The sequence below is a fragment of the Moschus berezovskii genome, chromosome 23, assembly GCF_049115385.1.
Source record: "Moschus berezovskii isolate FMDL1 chromosome 23, NW_MosBer_1.0, whole genome shotgun sequence".
Lineage (NCBI taxonomy): Eukaryota > Metazoa > Chordata > Mammalia > Artiodactyla > Moschidae > Moschus > Moschus berezovskii.
The window spans coordinates 12121081-12143540 of NC_142482.1; the positions used below are offsets into that span (position 1 = coordinate 12121081).

At 39.0% G+C, this 22460-nt stretch overlaps 1 protein-coding gene across 3 annotated transcripts in view; it reads right to left on the bottom strand.

Moving 5' to 3' along the window:
• KHDRBS2 (KH RNA binding domain containing, signal transduction associated 2) overlaps positions 1 to 22460 on the bottom strand; it is a 795143-nt gene that overhangs the window by 111861 nt on the left and 660822 nt on the right. The gene's annotated exons all lie outside the window — the stretch shown is intronic.

Genomic DNA, 22460 nt, shown 5'->3' on the forward strand with positions numbered 1-22460 from the left:
ACCAATACCACAGTTCAAAAGCATCAATTCTTTAGCACTCACCTTTCTTTATAGTCCAACTCTTACATCCATACATGACTACCGGAAAAACCATAGCTTTTACGAGATGGACCTCTGTTTGCAAAGCAGTGTCTCTGCTTTTTAATATGCTATCTAGATTGGTCATCACTTTTCCTCCAAGGAGCAAGAGTCTTTTAATTTCATGGTTGCAGTTACCATCTGCAGTGATTTTGGAGACCGCCAAAACAGTCTGTCACTGTTGCCATTGCTTCCCCGTCTATTTGCCATGAAGTGATGGGACCAGATGTCATGATCTTAGTTTTCTGAATGTTGAGTTTTAAGCCAAGTTTTTCACTCTCCTCTTTCACATTCATCAATAGGCTTTTTAGTTCTTCTTCACTTTCTGCCATACGAGTGGTGTCACCGGCAAATCTGAGGTTATTGATATTTCTCCCAGCAATCTTGATTCCAGCTTGTGCTTCATCCAGCCCAGCATCAGAACAAGACCCAGTTTCCCCCTCAGTCAGTCTCTCCCATCAGGAAGCTTCCATAAGACTCTTATCCTTCTCCATCATTGGGCGGGCAGACAGACAGAAAACCACAATCACAGAAAACTAATCAATCTGATCACATGGACCACAACCTTGTCTAACTCACTGAAACTATGAGCCATGCCGTGTAGGGCCACCAAAGATAGACAGGTCATGGTGGAGAATTCTGACAAAACGTGGTCTACTGGAGAAGGGAATGGCAAACCACTTCAGTATCCTTGCCTTGAGAACTCCATGAATAGTATGAAAAGGCAAAAAGATAGGATACTGAAAGATGAACGCCCCAGGTCAGCAGGTGCCCCGTATGCTACTGGATATCAGTGGAGAAATAAATCCAGAAAGAATCAAGAGACAGAGCCAAAGCAAAAACAACACCCAGTTGTGGGTGTGACTGATGATGGAAGCAAGGTTTGATGCTGTAAAGAGCAATATTGCATAGAAAGCTGGAATGTTAGGTCATTAACAGTATGAAAAAGTTCTAAGATTAAATGATATTTAAAATCTCACTTCCTGGAGCATGAAAAAATGCTCATGTTTCATTATTTCACTTATTTGCTGAGATCCTCATAAGTTGACTTTTTATTATTTCAGAAGTGATGTAAAGAAGTAAGCTTGAAATATGTAATTCAACTCTTTTCCACTAATATAAATGGAGAGCTGACTTTCTTTGCAGGATATGAAGAATTTTCAAATTAAGTAATCATTTGTTTCATGTATTCAACAAATATTAACTATTTATCAGCCAGGCATAATTCAAATGATGAGAATTTAGTATTAAAGCAAGCATAAAGTTATATTTATAAATCTTATGTTAGAGTCTATTCCTCCTAAAATTTGAACTAACACAACACTGCAAATCAACTATATCCAATAACAATTTAAAAAAGAAGACTGACAATTTGGTACATATATACAATGAAATACTACTCAGTCATAAAAATGAATGAAATATGCTATTTGCAGCAACATGGATAGACCTAGAGATTATCAATACTATGTCAGAAATAAGTCAAAGAAAGACACATATCATATGCTGTCATTCACATGTAAAATCTAATTTTTTTTAAAGAAAATGATATAAATAAGTTTATTTACAAAACAGAAACAGACTCACAGATTTTGAAAACAAATATGTGGTTACCAAAGGAGAAATATGGGGTGGGGGATGAATTAAGAGTTCACAATTAACATACACACACTACTTTATATGAAATAGATAACAAACAAGGACCTACATAGCACAGGTAACTCTATCTGTAAAACTATATGGAAAAAGAATTAGGAAAAAAAAAAAGAATATATGTATATGTATAAGACAATCACTTTGCTGTAACACTTGAAGTTAATAAAGTATTGTAAATCAACTACACTTCATCAAAAAATTTTTAAAAATGCTATTAGTGAAGGGTTTTACATAAACAAATAAAATGGTTATGTAATTTAGAAAATGGTATAGTGAATAATGAGAAAATAATCCAGAAAATAGTTAAGGGACTTGAAAAAATTTTAATACATTGCAAGGTTCTAATTTTGGTTATCTGTGATTCTACTTATAATTAAAAAGTATATTGGCTTTATTTAAAAGAGGTCAATATGCTTGATTTCTATAAATTTTCAAAGAGCATAACTTAACCCCCTACACTGTATACTGTGCATATTGAACTGTGGTGTTAAGAGACAGAGGATGAGATGGTTGGATGGCATCACTGACTCAATGGACATGAGTCTGAACAAGTTCCATGAGTTTGTGATGGACAGGGAAGGCTGCCGTGCTGCAATCTATGGGGGTCACACAGAGTCAGACAGGACTGAGCGACTGAACTGAACTGAACTGATATTGAAATTGTTTTTGTTGTTCAGTCCATGGGGTCACAAAGAGTTGGACACAACTGAGTGAGTGAACAACAATTGCATACTGCAGCAATAGTTTATAAGACTAGATGGTCACTTTTGAAAACATGTCATGGAATATGAGAACTGCCCATTATTCAATGTGAATTCTTTTTTTTTTTTTTAATTTACTCTGTAAAACACAGATAATGACTTTGAATTTTTAAGCTACTTATATTTTAAGTTTCTGTATAAACATACATGCAAAATAAAATATGCAGAAGAAAATCACTGCAGCTTTCTAAATTATGTAAGTGATAATAAAGAATAAAACTAAAAAGTTTTTTATAGAAAGAAATTTCTTTCTGCTTTTTTTTTATATTTATTTTATTGGAGGCTAATTACTTTACAATATTATGCAGGTTGGTTTTGCCATACATTGACATGAATCCACCCCAGGTGTACATGTGTTCCCCTTCTTGAACACTCCTCCCACCTCCCTCCTTCCCTTATCCTCCCCGTGCACCAGCCCTGAGCATCCTGTATCATGGATCGAACCTGAACTGGTGATTCATTTCACATATGATAATATACATGTTTCATTGCCATTCTCCCAAATCAGCCCACCCTCACCCTCTCACATAGAGTTCCAAAGACTATTCTATACACCTGTGTCTCTTTTGCTGTCTCGTATACAGGGTTATCATTACCATCTTTCTAAATTCCATATATATGCGTTATTATGCTGTGTTGGTGTTTTTCTTTCTGGCTTACTTCACTCTGTATAATAGGCTCCAGCTTCATCCACCTCATCAGAACTGATTCAAATGTATTCTTTTCAATGGCTGAGTGATACTCCATTGTGTATATGTACCAGAGCTTTCTTATCCATTCATTTGCAGATGGACATCTAGTTTGCTTCCATGTCCTCGCTATTATAAATAGTGCTGCAATGAACATTGGAAAACATGTGTCTCTTTCAATTCTGGTTTCCTCGGCGTGTATGCCCAGGAGTGTGATTGCTGGATCATATGGCAGTTCTATTTCCAGTTTTTTAAGGAATCCCCATACTGTTCTCCATAGTGGTTGTACTAGTTTGCATTCCCACCAACAGTGTAAGAGGGTTCCCTTCTCTCCACACCCTCTCCAGCATTTATTGCTTGTAGACTTTTGGATAGCAGCCATTCTGACTGGTGTGAAATGGTATCTCATTGTGGTTTTGATTTGCATTTCTCTGATTATGAGGGATGTTGAGCATTTGTTCATGTGTTTGTTAACCATCCTTATGTCTTCTTTGGAGAAATGTCTGTTTATTTCTTTGGCCCATTTTTTATTGGGTTGTTTATTTTTCTGGAATTGAGCTGCAGGAGCTGCTTGTATATTTTGGAGATTAAGTATTTGTCAGTTGTTTCATTTGCTATTATTTTATCCCATTCTGAAGGCTGTCTCTTCACCTTGCTTACAGTTTCCTTTGTTGTGCAGAAGCTTTTAATTTTAATTAGGTCCCATTTGTTTATTTTTGCTTTTATTTCCAGTATTCTGGGAGGTGGGTCATGGAGGATCCTGCTATGATTTATGTCAGAGAGTGTTTTGCCTATGTTCTCCTCTAAGAGTTTATAGTTTCTGGTCTTACATTTAGATCTTTAATCCATTTTGAGTTTATTTTTGTGTATTGTGTTAGGAAGTGTTCTAGTTTCATTCTTTTACAAGTGGCTGACAAGTTTTCCCAGCATCACTTGTTAAAAAGACTATCTTTTCTCCATTTTATATTCTTGCCTCCTTCGTCAAAGATAAAGTGCCCATAGGTGCTTGGAGTTATCTCTGGGGTTTCTACTTCGTTCCATTGATCTTTATTTCTGTCTTTATGCCAGTACCATACTGTCTTGATGACTGTGGCTTTGTAGTAGAGCCTGAAGCCCAGCAAATTGATTCCCCCAGTTCCATTCTTCTTCCTTAAGATTGCTTTGGCTATTCGAAGTTTTTTGTATTTCCATACAAATTATGAGATTATTTGTTCTAGCTCTGTGAAAAATATCGTTGGTAGCTTGATAGGGATTGCATTGAATATATAAATTACTTTGGGTAGTATACTCATTTTCACAATATTTATTCTTCCAATCCACAAACACAGTATATTTCTCCATCTATTAGTGTCCTCTTTTATTACTTTCATCAGTGTTTTATAGTTTTCTATGGACAGGTCTTTTGTTTCTTTAGGTAGATATATTCCTAAGTATTTTATTCTTTTCGTTGCAACAGTGAATGGAATAGTTTCCTTAATTTCTCTTTCTATTTTCTCATTATTAGTGTATAGGAATGCAAGGGATTTCTGTGTGCTGATTTTATATCCTGCAATGTTACTGTATTCATTGATTAGCTCTAGTAGTTTTCTGGTAGAGTCTTTAAGGTTTTCTGTGTAGAGGATCACGTCATCAGCGAACAGTGAGAATTTTACTTCTTCTTTTCCAATTTGGATTCCTTTTGTGTCTTTTTCTGCTCTGATTGCTGTGGCCAAACCTTCCAGAACTATGTTGAATAGTAGTGGTGAGAGTGGGCACCCTTGTCTTGTTCCTGACTTTAGGGGAAATGCTTTCAATTTTTCACCATTGAGGATAATGTTTGCTGTGGGTTTGTCATATACAGCTTTTATTATGTTGAGGTATGTTCCTTCTACACCCACCTTCTGGACGATTTTTACCATAACTGGATGTTGAATTTTGGCGAAGTCTTTCTCTGCATCTATTTAGATAATCATATGATTTTTATACTTCAGTTTGTTAATATGGTGTATTATATTGGTTGATTTGTGGATGTTGAAGAATACTTTCATTCCTGGGATGAAGCCCACTTGGTCATGTTGTATGATCTTCTTAATGTGTTGTTAGATTCTGATTGCTAGAATTTTGTTAAGGATTTTTGCATCTATGTTCATCAGTGATATTGGCCTGTAGTTTTCTTTTGTTGTGGGATCTTTACCAGGTTTTGGGATTAGGGTGATGGTGGCCTCACAGAATGAGTTTGGAAGTTTACCTTCCTCTGCAATTTTCTGGAAGAGTTTGAGTAGGATAGGTGTTAGCTATTCTCTAAATTTTTGGTAGAATTCAGCTGTGAAGCCGTCTGGACCTGGCCTTTTGTTTGCTGGAAGATTTCTGATTACAGTTTCAATTTCCGTGCTTGTTATGGGTCTACTAAGATTTTCTATTTCTTCGTGGTTCAGTTTGGGAAAGTTGTACTTTTCTAAGAATTTGTCCATTTCATCCAACCTGTCCATTTTATTGGCATATAATTGCTGATGGTAGTCTCTAATGATCCTTTGTATTTCTGTGTTGTCTGTTGTGATCTCTCCCTTTTAATTTCTAATTTTATTGATTTGGTTTTCCTCCCTTTGTTTCTTGATGAGTCTGGCTAGTGGTTTCTCAATTTTATTTACCCTCTCAAAGAACCAACTTTTGGCTTTGTTGATTTTTGCTATGGTCTCTTTTGTTTCTTTTGCATTTATTTCTTCCCTAATTTTTAAGATTTCTTTCCTTCTACTAAACCTGGGTTTCTTCATTTCTTCCTTTTCTAGTTTCTTCAGGTGTAGAGTTAGGTTATTTAGTTGATTTTTTTCTTGTTTCTTGAGGTATGCCTGTATTGCTATGAACCTTCCCCTTAGCACTGCTTTTACAGTGTCTCAGAGGTTTTGGGTTGTCATGTTTTCATTTTCATTCATTTCTATGCATATTTTCATTTCTCTTTTGATTTCTTCTATGATTTGTTCATTATTCAGCAGCGTGTTGTTCAGCCTCCATATGTTGGCATTTCAAATAGTTTTACTCCTGTAATTGAGATCTAATCTTACTGCATTGTGGCCAGAAAAGATGCTTGGAATGATTTCAATGTTTTTGAATTTACCAAGTCTAGATGTATAGCCCAGGATGTGATCTATCCTGGAAAATGTTCTGTGTGCACTTGAGAAAAAGGTGAAATTCATTGTTTTGGGGTGAAATGTCCTATAGAGATCTATTAGGTCTAACTGGTCTATTGTATCATTTAACGTTTGTGTTTCCTTGTTAGTTTTCTGTTTAGTTGATCTATCCATAGGTGTGAGTGGGGTATTAAAGTCTCCCACTATTATTGCATTGTTGTTAATTTCCCTTTTCATACTTGTTAGCATTTGTCTTACATATTGCTGCGCTCCTATGGTAGATGCATAAATATTTATAATTGTTCTATCTTCTTGGATTGATCCTTTGATCATAATGTAGTTTCCTTCTTTGTCTCTTTTCACAGCCTTTGCTTTAAAGTCTATTTTATCTGATGTGAGCATTGCTACTCCTGCTTCTTTTGGTCTCTATTTGCGTGGATTATCTTTTTCCAGCCCTTCACTTTCAATCTGTATGTGTCCCTCGTTTTGAGGTGGGTCTCTTGCAGACAACATATATGGGGGGTTTGTTTTGGTATCCATTCAACCAACCATTGTCTTTTGGATGGGCATTCAACCCATTTATGTTTAAGGTAATTATTGATAAGTATGATCCTCTTTCCATTTTCTTTATTGTTTTGGTTTCGAGTAATACACCTTTTCTGTGTTTCCTGTCTAGAGAAGATCCTTTAGCATTTGTTGGAGAGCTGGTTTGGTGCTGCTGAATTCTCTCAGCTTTTGCTTGTCTGTAAAGCTTTTGATTTCTCCTTCATATTTGAATGAGATCCTTGCTGTGTATAGTAATCTGGTCTGTAGGTTATTTTATTTCATCACTTTAAGTATGTCTTGCCATTCCCTCCTGGCCTGAAGAGTTTCTGTTGAAAGATCAGCTGTTATCCTTATGGGAATCTCCTTGTGTGTTATTTGTTGCTTTTACCTTGCTGCTTTTAATATTTGTTCTTTGTTAATTTGATTAATATATGTCTTGGAGTATTTCGCCTTGGGTTTATCCTGTTAGGAACTCTCTGGCTTTCTTGGACTTGGGTGATTATTTCCTTCCCCATTTTAGGGAAGCTTTCAACTATTATCTCCTCAAGTATTCTCTCATGATCTTTCTTTTTGTCTTCTTCTTCTGGGACTCCTATGATTCGAATGTTGGAGCATTTAAGATTGTCCAAGAGGTCTCTAATATTGTCCTCATTTCTTTTAATTCGTTTTTCTTTTTTCCTCTCTGTTTCTTTTATGTCTACAATTCTATCTTCTTGCTCGCTTGTCCTGTCTTCTGCCTCCGTTATTCTACTGTTTGTTACCTCCAGAGTGTTTCTGATCTCATGTATTCAAATATTCATTGTATATTGACTCTTTTTTATTTCCCCTAAATCCTTATTAAACCTTTCTTTCATCTTCTCAATCCTTTTCTCCACTTTATTTATCTGTAACTCCATTTTGCTTTCAATATTTTGAATCAATTTCACTATCAAATCTTGAAATTGTTTATCAGGTAGATTCCCTATATCTTCCTCTTTTGTTTGTGTTGGTGGGTATTTGTCCTGTTCCTTTACTTGCTGGGTATTTCTCTGCCTCTTCATCTTGCTTATATTGCTGTGCTCAGGGTGGCCTTTCAGTCTTCTGGCAGTTTGTGGAGTTCTCTTTATTATGTAGTTTCCTCACTGTGTGTTAGGTTGGATGGGTGGTTTATCCAGGTTCCCTGGTTAGGGAAACTTGTGTCAGTGTTCTGACTGGTGGAGCTGCATTTCTTCTCTCTGGTGTGTAAGGAAGTATCCAGTAATGAGTTTGAGATGTCAATGGGTTTTGAGTGGCTTTGGGCAGCCTGTATATTGAAGCTCAGGGCTATTCTCCTGTGTTTCTGGAGAATTTGCATGGTATGTCTTTCTCTGAAACTTGTTGACCCTTGGGTGGTGCCTGGTTTCAGTGTATGTATGGAGGCACATGATGAGCTCCTATCATTTAGTGTTCCCTGGAACAGGAGATCTCTGGTGTTCTCAGGATTTGGATTTAAGCCTCTGCCTCTGGTTTTCAATCTTATTCTTGGAGTAGGCTCAAGACTTCTCCATCTGTCACTTCCAAGGCAGTTCCTTCTGTTTAAGCTCTTCTGTTTGTTTTTCTCTTCAGTGTCTAATTCCCATCCTGACACAAGGGGGCGGTGGTGTACCCTTTTGTAGGCTTACCTGTTCAGTCGTGCTGTACGTGGGGAAGAACGCTGCTAACAAATATCACTGGCATCTGTCGGGACTGTTCGCCGTGTCTCGGCTACACTGGGATTGCCCTGCTCATGGCGTGTGTGCTTTTCCTGTTTATGCTGCTCAGGATCTAGGTTGCTCTGCCAGGAACTGTCTGAGGCTGGCACTGGGTTGTATGCACTTCCCAGGTCTGAGCGGCTCAGGTTCAGGTACTCAGGTACTCCACAAAGGCGCAGACTTGGTTGGGACTGCCTTTTGTGCCCTTCCCTGGTCCAAGCAGCTCAGGTGACTAGGTGATTGGTGAGCACGGTCGCTGTGACTTATAGCCTCCCCGGTCCCTGCCGCTTGGTTTTCTGGGTTTACAACTGGCGCACCTTCTCAAGCGGATATCGACTGGCCCGAACCCAAGAAGTCTTGTTTAGCAAAGAAGCATGCCTGCAGCTTGATATTGGAAGCCTATCTGGGGCCGCAGTTGCCCCCTTCTGGCTCTGGCTGCCCTCCCCTGTCTGCCTCAGTGGGAGATGGTGGATGGGATGACCGCAGCCAGTTAGTTCTGTTCAATCCTTTCTTCTTTGAGTGGGTCTGGCGGTGTTTAGGTTGGGTCTTTTTGCCTTTTCACGGGGTAGCTATCCCACAGTCTGCTTAGCTATCTTTCGTTAGCACTCTCAGGTTGCCCTCAGGGCATTCAGGCCCGGTCCTCACTCTAAGCAATGCAGCCCACGCCTCCCTGCCCAGCCTCCGTTTGCTAGTGGGGGGTGAGGGCATCTGTGCCTCTTCTCTGCAGAGAGGTACCTCTGGGCACTTAGTTTGTGGGTTTTAATTTTTTATTTCTTTTTATTCTCCTGGTTATGTTGCCCTCTGAGGTTTCAAGGCTCGCCACAGACTCGCCAGTGAGTGTTTCCAGGTGTTTTGAAACCTCTCTCTTTTTTTAAGCCTCCCTTCCTGGGAAGGATCTCCGTCCCTCGCTCTTTTGTCTCTCTTTTTATCTTTTATACTATTTCCTACCTCCTTTCGAAGACAATGGGCTGCTTTTCTGGGTGCCTGATGTCCTCTGTCGGCATTCAGGAGTTGTTTTGTGGGATTTACTCAGCGTTCAAATGTTCTTTTGATGAATTTGTGAGGGAGAAAGTGGTCTCCCCATCCTATTCCTCTGCCATCTTCCTGTCTCCCCTCTTTCTGCTTTAATATAGCATCATATGTATTCATAAATATTTTGTAAAATAAAAGAAAATTTAAAATAGCACAAAGACACCTACCTGAAAATATATTATTGACCATAAAGAGAAAAAACGAGAATCCTGTTTCAATGTTGCATCTGGAGGAAGTGGGATGAAGCGGAAAATGTTTGCTGAACAGGAGAGGACATATACTGCCAAACACAGCACTATAGTATTCCCTGTGGGCATAATACCACTCTAATATCTCATCACATGTGTCTGCGATGTATCTTATTTCAATAATTTTCATCAAAACACAGTAAGACAATGTATGCATATCTATTTTAAGAAGTTTCTTTGAGGTATAGTTGATTTACAATGTGTTAAGTGTTGCTATACACAAAAGTGATTCGAGTATTGTTGCTGTTAAATCGCTTAGCTGTGTCTGTCTCTTTGTATATCTATATAATTTTATTTATATAATTCTATAGGTTTATTTTTGTCTATAATTTACATAATTATTTAGATATATCTATCAGTCAGTTCAGTCACTCTGTCGTGTCCGACTCTTTGTGACCCCATGAAACGCAGCTCGCCACGCCTCCCTGTCCATCACCAACTCCCAGGGTTTACATAAATTTATGTCCATTGAGTCGGTGATGCCATCCAGCCATCTCATCCTCTGTTGTCCCCTTCTCTCCTGCCTCAAATACCTCCCAGCATCAGGATCTTATCATACGAGTCAACTCTTTAGGTGAGGTAGCCAAAATATTGCAGTTTCAGCTTCAGCATCAGTCCTTCCAAAGAACATCCAGAACTGATCTCCTGGGTGGAGATGGACTGGTTGGAGAGTCTTCTCCAACACCACAGTTCAAAAGCATCAATTCTTCGGTGATCAGCTTTCTTCACAGTCCAACTCTCACATCCATACATGACCACTGGAAAAACCATAGCCTTGACTAGACGGACCTTTGTTGGCAAAGTAATGTCTCTGCTTTTTAATATACTATCTAGGTTGGTCATAACTTTCCAAGGAGTGAGTGTCTTTTAATTTCATGGCTGTAATCAGCATCTTTAGTGATTTTGGAGCCCAAATAAATAAAGTCTGACACTGTTTCCATGGTTTTTCCATCTATTTCCCATGAAGTGATGGGGCCAGATGCCATGATCTTTGTTTTCTGAATGTTGAGCTTCAAGCCAATCTTTTCACTCTCCTCTTTCACTTTCATCAAGAGGCTTTTGAGTTCCTCTTCACTTTCTGCCATAAGGGTGGTGTCATCTGCATATCTGAGGTCATTGATATTTCTCCCAGCAATCTTGATTCCAGCTGGTGCTTCTTCCAGCCCAGCATTCCTCATGATGTACTCTGCATATAAGTTAAATAAGCAGGGTGACAATATACAACCTTGACGTACTCCTTTTCCTATTTGGAACCACTCTGTTGTTCCATGACCAGTTCTAACTGTTGCTTCCTGACCTGCATACAGGTTTCTCAAGAGGCAGGTCAGGTGGTCTGGTATTCCCATCTCTTTCAGAATGTTCCACAGTAAATTGTGATCCACACAGTCAAAGGCTTTGGCATAGTCAATGAAGCAGAAATAAATGTTTTCCTTGAACTCTCTTGCTTTCTCCATGATCCAGCGGATGGTGGTAATTTGATCTCTGGTGCCTCTGCCTTTTCTAAAACCTGCTTGAACATCTGGGAGTTCACGGTTCACATATTGATGAAGCCTGGCTTGGAGAATTTTGAGCATGACTTTACTAATATGTGAGATGAGTGCAATTGTGCAGTAGTTTGAGCATTCTTTGGCATTTCCTTTCTTTGGGATTGGAATGAAGACTGAACTTTTCCAGTCCTGTGGCCACTGCTGAGTTTTCCAAATGTGTTGGCATATTGAATGTAGCACTTTCACAGCATCATCTTTCAGGATTTGAAATAGCTCAACTGTAGTTCCATCACCTCCACTAGCTTTGTTTGTGGTGATGCTTTCTAAGGCCCACTTTACTTCACATTCCAAGATGTCTCGCTCTAGGTCAGTGATCACGCCATCATGATTATCTTGGTTGTGAAGATCTTTTTTGTACAGTTCTTCTGTGTATTCTTGCCACCTCTAAATTAAGTGAAAGTAGTTCAGGCTTCAGATAAAAGAAAGCGGAGTAGACACCTGGCCTTGCTTATGACCTCCGTGGACACTGATCTGACTACAGGACTGCTCCTGAGTGCACCTATTGTTACCAGTAAGCCAGGGGCACTATAGATAAAATAGGGGCAGATCTTTTAATTGTTGAGCCCCTTATGGGGATCTAAGTATTAAGTCTGGTGGTTAACAACATTCCAAGACTTGCAAGAGAAAACAAACAACCTTGTAAAAATACTAACACAAAATCAGAGCTACAATTTGTCAGTTTGCAACCTAAGATTGTAAGTGAACACTCTCCAAACCACAATTTTGAAGTTTTACCTGTGGAACAGACTTGGTGCCCAAGACCTTCTCCCAACCGGGACTCCAGATTGCCGTTACATAGGACTTCCCAGCACTGTTTGAGTCTGGATGGTGTTTAAATTGGCCCAATTAGGTGACATATGTACTCCTGTCTACAGTTTCTATTTCTCTTTTCTTTTAGTTATTGTATATTGAAAGTAAGTTAGGTAATTCTCTATTAAATATTGAAATTGTTTGTTTATAGCAAGTGGTGCCTTTTGTTAATGAATCCTTTGGATCAGAAACAAAAGTTAAAACTTTCAGCAAAACAGTTCCTTTGCCCCAAAAGAGACACAGATAGAACAGTCTTTTGGACTCTGGGAGAGGGCGAGGGTGGGATGATTTGGGAGAATGTCATTGAAACATGTATATTATCATATGTGAAACGATTCGCCAGTCCATGTTCGATGCGTGATACAGGATGCTCGGGGCTGGTGCACTGGGATGAACCAGAGGGATAATATTGGAAGGGAGGTGGGAGGGGGGTTCAAGATGGGGAACACATGTACACCTGGGGCGGATTCTTGTCAATGTATGGCAAAACCAATACAATAATGTAAAGTAATTAGCCTCCAATTAAAATAAATAAATTTTTAAAAATAAAAATAAAAATCACACACACACACACAAATCAGATTGCTTATTTTTGTTATTGAATGGTTCTGTTCTGCTGCCTGTCTAACCAGTTATTGCAAACTAACCATGTCAGGAGCTTGAGAGTCTAGAGAAAGCGCCTAGTCAAAAGTTGAACAGAAGTCTAGTGAAAGTTGATCACAGTTGTGTCCAACTCCTTGTGACCCCATGGACTATACAGTTCATGGAATTCTCCAGGCCAGAATACTGGAGTGGGTAGCCTATCCATTTTCCAGCAGATCTTCCCGACCCAGGAATTGAACTGGGGTCTCCTGCATTGCAGGCAGATTCTTTACCAGCTGAGCTATCAGGGGAGCCCGAACAAGTGCTAAACAATTGCCCCAAGGTGGGGTGCGACTGGGATGGGAAAATGAAGAAATTAATGACTTCTTTTTTTTAATATCAAATACATGTTTACATCCTTACAGTCTAGGAGCACAGTTACCTTCCAGAATCTAAGATACAAGCTCTGAACCATGATTTTTTTTTTAAGTTTTGAAAAAAGATCTTGACTCTTCAGTTTCCAGAAAGATAACTTTAGTAAATTTATCTTTCTCTGTTATACTGGACTGCAGACCAGCTTTCATTCCCCCTTCAAATAACATCTTCCCTAATATTCTACTTATCTCAACAATAAGATAGTTTGCTACTTAATTGCAATATTTTTTTTTCCCCTGCATCTCCAGTGCCTCTAATGTAATATATGAGTACTGCTGTTGGTTGTGCCCGAAAGATTTGACTCACTGGAAAAGACTCTGATGCTGGGAGGGATTGGGGGCAGGAGGAGCAGGGGACGACAGAGGATGAGATGGCTGGATGGCATCACCAACTTGATGGACATGAGTTTGAGTGAACTCCGGGAGTGGTGATGGTCAGGGAGGCCTGGCATGCTGTGATTCATGGGGTCGCAAAGACTTGGACATGACTGAGTGACTGAACTGAACTGAACGGAAAGATTTGATGGGGGGAAGGGGTGCCTTGAGCATTAAACCATCCCATGTGATGGCAAATATTACTCTTCCAAAATAGTCATTTTCATGGTTCAGTACTGTATGTTGTCAAGATGGGGAATTAAACAGCTTCTAACAAATCTTCCGCTTTACTAAATACTTCTGAGTACATGGCACACATTTGGGTACTCCTTGCTGAAACTCCAATACATTGGCCACCTCATGCGAAGAGTTGACTCATTGGAAAAGACTCTGATGCTGGGAGGGTTTGGGGGCAGGAGAAGGGGGCAACAGAGAATGAGATGGCTGGATGGCATCACCAACTCGATGGACATGAGTTTGAGTGAACTCCAGGAGTTGGTGATGGACAGGGAGGCCTGGCATGCTGTGATTCATGGGGTTGCAAAGAGTCGGACACGACTGAGCGACTGAACTGACTGACTGACTGAATGTTATCCTCATAATAGCGTGGGGTATCCATCTTTCTGTTTTAAACAGGTTTCTGATCAGAGAAGTTAAATTTTTGCACAAAATCACACAGCTATTAGGGGTTTCCCAGATGTTTTCCAGTGTCTTTGCCTGGAAAATTCCATGGACAGAGGAGCCTGCTTGGTTACAGTACATTGGGATCTCAAAGAGTCAGACACAACTCAGTGACTAAACAACAACAACAGATCTTCGTATATTTTCTATATTAACCCCTTATCAATACACATTTTGCAAATATTTCTCCCGTTCTGCATGTTGTTGTTTCATTTAGTTGATGTGTCTTTAGCTATGAAGAAATTTTCAATTTTTTTTAGCCTCAATTAATTTTTATTTTTGCTGTTTGAGATTTCTGGTGTTACATCTGATAAATAATTGCCCAGTCTTATTTTGAAGATTTTCTCCCCCGTTTTTTTCTAGGAGTTTTATGATATCAAGGCTTTATCTTTAAGTCTTTAATTCATTTTGAATTTTTTTTCTTTTTTGTAAGTGGTGTAAGATGTGCATGTTAAATCACTTCAGTTGTATCGGACTCTTTGCCACTAGGACTGTAGCTCACAAGGCTCTTTTGTTCATGGGATTCTCCAGGCAAAAATACTGGAGTGGGTTGCCATTTCCTCCTCCAGGGGATCTTCCTGACCCAGGGTTCAAACCTGCCTCTCTTGTCTGCTGCATTGGCAGGCAGGTTCTTCACCACTAGTACCACATGGGAAACCCCAGTGTAAGATAGGAGTCCAATTTAAATTTCTCTTTTTTCTCTTTTTTTTTACATGTGGTTATCCAGTTTCCCCAACACCTTTTTGTTGAAGAGACTTTCACCACTGAGTGTTTTTGGGGTTTTTTGTCAAATATTTGTTGAACATATATGTGGGAGGTTAATTCTGGGCTTTTTATTCTTTTTCATTGGTTTAAGGGTCTATTTTTATCATGCCTCACATCAATTTAATTACTATAGATTTGTAGTATACCAGTTTTAAATCAGGAAGTATGATGCCTCTTGCATTGTTCTTTCTCAGGATTTCTTTGACTGTTTTGGTATCTTTTTTGTTTCCATACAAATTTTAGGAATGTCATGTGAATTTTGATAGGGTTTGCACGGAATTAATAGAAGTCTTTGAATAGTATGGACACTTTACGATATTGATTCTTCTGATCCATGAACATGGTGTATCTTTCCACTTGTTTGTATCTTTTCAATTTATTATATTAAGGTCTTGTTCTTACACCTTTTATTATACACATCTTTTACTTTATTGGTCAAATTTGATACTGAGTATTTTATTGCTTTTGATGATATTGTGATGATGGATGAGATACATTTTTTACATGATTTTTCATGTTTCCTTGTTAGTGTACAAAACCACCACTGATTTCTGTTAAGTTGATTTTAATATATAGCATTATACTGAATTATTTGATTATTTCCAAGGGTTTTGATTGAGTCTTTAGGATTTTCCATATATAAGATCAAATCATCTGCTGCTGATGCTAAGTCGCTTCAGTCGTGTCCGACTCTGTGCGACCCCACAGACAGCAGCCCACGAGGCTCTGCTGTCCCCGGGATTCTCCAGGCAAGAACACTGGAGTGGGTTGCCATGTCCTTTTCCAATGCATGAAAGTGAAAAGTGAAAGTGAAGTCACTCAGCTGTGTCCGACTTTTCGAGACCCCATGGACTGCAGCCTACCAGGCTCCTCCGTTCATGGGATTTTCCAGGCAAGAGTACTTGAGTGGATTGCCATTGGTGCTGGGAGCCAGCGAGGGAAATCCTACCCGTGGCAAAGGTCAATTGGGGAAGAGGCCTGACGGGCAAAGGCTAATCAGGACTCGAGGAACCCCCTGGACTTACCTGAGCATCTACCCCAAAGAAAACCGGAGTCTGACTGCCTTACTATCTTACGCCTCTTACCAAGTCCTCTAATACTTACGGGGGCTTTCCCCCAACCACCTTTCTCTGAAAACATTAATTCAGAGCTGTAGTTTAAAAGTTCTCCTCGGCTTAATAGGAGTGTTCCAATCCAAGCCCCTCTGATAGCTTTCTAACTTGCCTGACAAGTTTGTCCGGGCTCTTACAACTATGAGTGTGACTGTTTATAGCCTCCCAGCAATGCAAGGACAGAAAGCCTAATATTCTAAAATACAGGAATCTGTTGAAGAAGTTAAAATCATTAGAATAGTACTAAAAAAGATTTCATTGTTGAATCAATGCTTGCTGAAAAGTTTCCTCTATCTATTGTATCCTTGGAAATATATTAATCACATATAGAGAATATAAGTAGTAGCCTTTGATTTAGCCACATCAGATCTTAAGTTAATAAATTCCTTTCTTGTAGCTCACTACACCTGTGCCTTATAGGAATGTAACTTTGTCATGTATCTAGCAACTGACATTCAGAAAATCATCTTAAAAGAATATAAGACTTTTTCTAGCTAACAAACCTTTGTTAGGAGAGACGGCCATAAACTGTTAGCAGGCCACCTGGCCAGAAGATGATGTAAACCACCCAAAACTTTTGTATATCACGAGACATACAAAAATGAGCCCTGATCCTGATAAGGGTCAAGACTGCTGACTCCGCGTGATTTTGGCTTGACACTATACCTCTCTTTCTCTATTTTTTATGTGCACAACTTAGGGTATAAAAGCAGCACTGGAAAATAAAGTTTTGGGCCTTGCTCACTGAAGCTTGGTCTCCCCGTGTCGTTCTTTCTCTTTTTCTATCCTTTTCTCTATTCTCCTTTTTCTGGTTGAGATCCTTGGAGCGCTGGGCCCTCTGAGTTTACTTATCTGCCTGGGCTTCTAAGACCCACTCGAGGAGGTGCCCTGGTGGGGTACCTCCAGTGATTCGAGAGGGCGCCTGCGGCCTACGTAAACAGAGCAAACCCCGTGCTGGGGTTTTATTGGTTTCCTGCATAAACCAAGGAATCATCAGCCCCTGTCTCTCTCTCTCTCTCTTTCTCTCTCTCTCTCTCTGACGCCGACACCGTTCATCCCGAGGATACCCTGGGCCATATCAAGACTGGTCCCCGATACATTGCCTTCTCTGAAATCATTTGCAAATAATGACAATTTTGCTTCTTTCTTTTGAATTTAGACATTTTTTTATTTCTCCCTCCCCCTAATTGTTCTAGCTAAGTTTTCCATATCATATTGACCAAAAGTGGTAAGAATGAGTGTCCTGCTTTATTCCTGATCCTAGAGAAAACATTTAAAAATTTTCATCAATGAATATAAGTTTAACTGTAGATTTGTCATATATGGCCTTTATTATGCTGAGAAATGTTCTTTCTAATTTACTGAGTGTCTTAATAATGAAAGAATATTGCATTTTGTAAAATAATTTTTCTTTATCTATGAAAATGATCATATTTTTTAAGCTTTATTTTATCAACGTGTTTTGTCATGTAGATTGATTTCCATATTTTGAACCATTCTTATATTCCAGGGATAAGTCCCTTGGCTCTGGTGTGTAACCCTCTTAATGTGTTGTGGAACTGCATTGCAGGCAGATTCTTTACCATCTGGGCTACAGGGAAGTCCCATAGGTCTGCTAATATTTCTGAGAATTTTACGTCTATATTCATCAGGGATATTGGTCTATATTTTCATTGTAATGTCTTTATCTGACTTTCTTATTATTGCCGTATTCTGCTTCTTTTTTTCTTCTTGATTCAATCTTGGTGGGTTGTATACTTTTAGAGCTTTATACATTTCTCTTAGGTTATCCAATTTTTTGGCATATACATATTCACAGTAGTCTCTTATGATTCTATGTATCTCTCTAGTATCAGATATAGTGTCTCCTTTTTCATTTATGATTTTATTTGAATCTTTTTTTAAGTTAGAAAAAAGGCTTGTCAATTTTTATTATACTTTAAAAAAGCTTTTAGTTTTGTGGATTCTGTTGCTTTCTCTGGCCTCTATTTCATTTATTTCTTCCCAGATCTTTGCTACTTCATTCCTTCTGCTAACCTTGGCCTTTGTTTGTTCTTTTGTTTTTATTCCCTTGAGGTATAAATTTAGGTGTTTTTCCCTCTGAGATCTATTTTTCTAATAATATGCCTTTATTACTGTATACTTCGGTCTCAAAACTGCTTTTTGAGGCAAAAACGTATGGGTTTTGTATGCTGTGCTTCCATTTCCATTTATTTTGAGATTTTAAAAATTATGGTTTTTATTTTTTCTTAATACATTGGTTGCTCAGGAGAGTGTTAATTTCAATATATTTGTAGATTTGCCAGCTTTATTCTTGTTGTTGACTTTTAGTTTCAGTCCCTTGTAACTGGAAAAGATATTTCATATTATTTTAACATTTTTTTTAATTTCATAAGGCTTGTTTAATGCCTTATCATATCGTCAATGTTGGGGAATTTTCCAAGTACACTGGAGAAGAACCTGTATTCCACTTTCTGTATGGATAGAATGTTCTAAAAATATCTGTTTAATCCATTTTGGTCCAATATATGGTTCAACCATCATTTCTTCATTGATTTTTTTGGCCTGGAAAATGATGTATCAATTGTTGATAATGGGTACTGATGTCCCTTACTGTTACTATATCTTAGTCTTTTACTCACTTCACAACTATTAGTGTTTGCTTAGTATGTTTAGGTGTTCCTATGTTGGGTGCATATATATTTACTATTGTTATATCTTCTTGATGAGTTGACCCTTTGTTTTATATAATGACCTTCTTTGTCTCTTGTTACAGGTTTTGGTTTAAAACCTAATTTTTCTGTTGTACATATTTCTCCCCTTTCTTTGTATTTTCACTTACATGGAATATTTTTTCCACCTATTGCTTTGAGTCTGTAAGGAGGCTTTTGTAGAAATTATATATTTGAATCTTGTTTATTATTCCATCCAGTCACTTTGTGAAATTGATTCTATATTCAATCCATATACATTGAGTTTCTGTTGATGTGAGAGGGCTTACAATTGCCATTTAATTAATTATTTTATACTTTCTTGTTTCACATTTTCCCTGTTTCTGCTTACCTTTGTAAATTGGTGATTCTCTGTGGTGATATGCAGTCTATCTTTCCTTTGTATTCCATGCAGTTGTTCTAGGATTTTGGTTTGTGTTACCATACAGCTCACACAAAATATAGGTTAAACAATCCATTTTAAGCTGATAGCAACTTAACTTCAACTGTCTGTATAAACTTCACCTTGGTTGTTGTTCAGTCACTCAGTCATGTCCAACTCTTTGTGAGCCCATTGCAGTATTCCAGGCTTCCTTGTCCTTCACTGCCTCCCAGAGTTTGCTCAAACTCATGTCCATTGAGTCAGTAATGCCACCCAACTATCTCATCCTCTGTTGCCCTCTTCTCCTTAGGCTTTTAATCTTTCCCACCTTCGGGGTAATTTCCAGTGTCAGCTCTTCACATCAGGTGACCAAAATATTGGATCTTCAGTTTCAGCATCAGCCCTTACAAAGAACATTCATGGTTGATTTCTTTTAGGATTGACTGGTTTGATCTCCTTGAGTTCAAGTGACTCTCAAGAGACTTCTCCAACATCACAGGTAAAAGGATAAATTCTTAGGTACTCAGCCTTCCCTGTAGTCCAAATCTCACATCTGTACATGACTATTGGAGAGCCACTGCTTTTACTATATGGACCATGGTCAGCAAAGTGATGTTTCTATCTTTTACTATGTTGTCTAGATTTGCTGTAACTTTACTTCCAAAGAGCAAGCATCTTTTAATTTCATGGCCACACTTGCCACCTGCAGTTATTTTGGAGCCCAAGAAAATAAAGTGTGTCACTGCTTCCTTTGTTTCTCCACCCTTTTGCCATGAAGTGATGAGACTCGATGCCATGATCTTAGTGCCCCCCACCTGCCAGGTTCTTCATTTAATTTATTTTTTAATTGAAGGATAATTGCTTTAGAGAGATTTGTGTTTTCTGTAAAATATCAGCAAGAATCAGCCATAAGTACACCCATGTCCCCCCACTCCAATTTCCTTCCCTCACTCTTCTAGATTGTTACAGAGCCTCTGGTTGGGTTCCTGGAGTCATAGAGCAAATTCCCATTGGCGATCTATTTTACATATGGTAGTGTGAGTTTCCATGTTATTCTCTCCATACATCTCACCCTCTCCCTCCTCCCCTCCCCCGTGTCAATAAGTCATTTTTATGTCTGTTTCTCCATTGCTTCCCTAAAAATAAATTCATCAGTACCATCTTTCTAGATTTCATCTATATGCATTAGTATTCAATATTTATATTTCTCTTTCTGACTTACTTCACTCTGTAAAATAGGCACTAGGTTCATCCACCTCATTAGAACTGATTCAAACGTGTTCCTTTTTATAGCTGAGCAATATTCCATTGTGTATATATATATATATATATATATATATATCACAGCTTCTTTATTCATCCATCTATCAATGGACATCTAGGTTGCTACCATGTTCTAGCTATTGTAAACAGTGCTGCAGTGAACACTGAGGCACATGTGTTTTTAAATTTTTCTTTCCTTGGAGTACATACCTGGGAGTGACATTGCTGACTCATATGGTGGTTTTATTCCAAGTTTTTTTTTTAAAAGGAATCTCCATACTGTCTTCCATAGTAGCTGTATCATTTACATTCCCACCAACAATGCAAGAGTGTTCCCCTTTTTCCATACCTTCTCCAGCACTTATTCTTTGAGAGTTTTTAATGATGGCCATTCTGACTGGTGTGAGGCTCATTGTAGTTTTGATTTGCATTTCTTAAATACGGAGCACAGTATTGACTGTGTGGAACACAATAAACTGTGGAAAATTCTGAAAGAGATGGGAATATCAGACCACCTGACCTGCCTCTTGAGGAACCTGTATGCAGGTCAGGAAGCAACAGTCAGAACTAGACATGGAACAACAGACTGGTTCCAAATAGGAAAAGGAGTACGTCAAGGTTGTATATTGTCACCCTGCTTATTTAACTTATATGCAGAGTACCTCATGAGGAACGCTGGGCTGGAAGAAGCACAAGCTGGAATCAAGATTGCTGGGAGAAATATAAATAACCTCAGGTATGTGAAGAAAGCTGATCGCCGAAGAATTGATGCTTTTGAACTGTGGTGCTGGAGAAGACTGTTGAGAGTCCCTTGGACTGCAAGGAGATCCAACCAGTCCATTCTAAAGGAGATCAATCCTGGGTGTTCATTGGAAGGACTGATGCTAAAGCTGAAACTCCAATACTTTGGCCACCTCATGCGACGAGTTGACCCACTGGAAAAGACTCTGATGCTGGGAGCGATTGGGGGTAGGAGGAGATGGGGACGACAGAGAATGAGGTGGCTGGATGGCATCACTGACTTGATGGACATGAGTTTGCTTGAACTCCGGGAGTTGGTGATGGACAGGGAGGCCTGGCGTGCTGTGGTTCATGGGGTCGCTAAGAGTCAGACACGACTGAGCGACTGAACTGAACTGAACTGAACTGATGCAGATGACACCACCCTTATGGCAGAAAGTAAAGAGGAACTCAAAAGCCTCTTGATGAAAGTGAAAGAGGAGAGTGAAAAGGATGGCTTGAAGCTCAACATTCAGAAAAAGAAGATCATAGCATCTGGCCCCATCACTTCATGGGAAATAGATGGGGAAACAGTGGAAACAGTGTCAGACTTTATTTTTGGGGGCTCCAAAATCACTGTGGATGCTGATTGCAGCCATGAAATTAAAAGATGCTTACTCCTTGGAAGGAAATTTATGACCAACCTAGATAGTATATTAAAAAGTAGAAACATTACTTTGTCAACAAAGGTCCGTCTAGTCAAGACTATGGTTTTTCCTGTGGTCATGTATGGATGTGAGAGTTGGACTGTGAAGAAAGCTGAGCGCCGATGAATTGATGTTTTTGAACTGTGGTGCTGGAGAAGACTCTTGAGAGTCCCTTGGACTACAAGGAGATCCAACCAGTCCATTCTAAAGGAGATCACTCCTGGGTGTTCATTGGAAGGACTGATGCTAAAGCTGAAACTCCAATACTTTGGCCACCTCATGCGATGAGTTGACTGACTGGAAAAGAGTCTGATGCTGGGAGGGATTGGGGAATGGAGGAGAAGGGGACGACAGAGAATGAGATGGCTGGATAGCATCACTAACTCGATGGACATGAGTTTGAGTGAACTCCGGGAGTTGGTGATGGACAGGGAGGCCTGGCGTGCTGTGATTCATGGGGTTGCAAAGAGTCAGACACGACTGAGAACTGAACTGAACTGAACTGAACTGAATACTGAGCCATGTTGAGCAACTTTTCATGTGCTTGT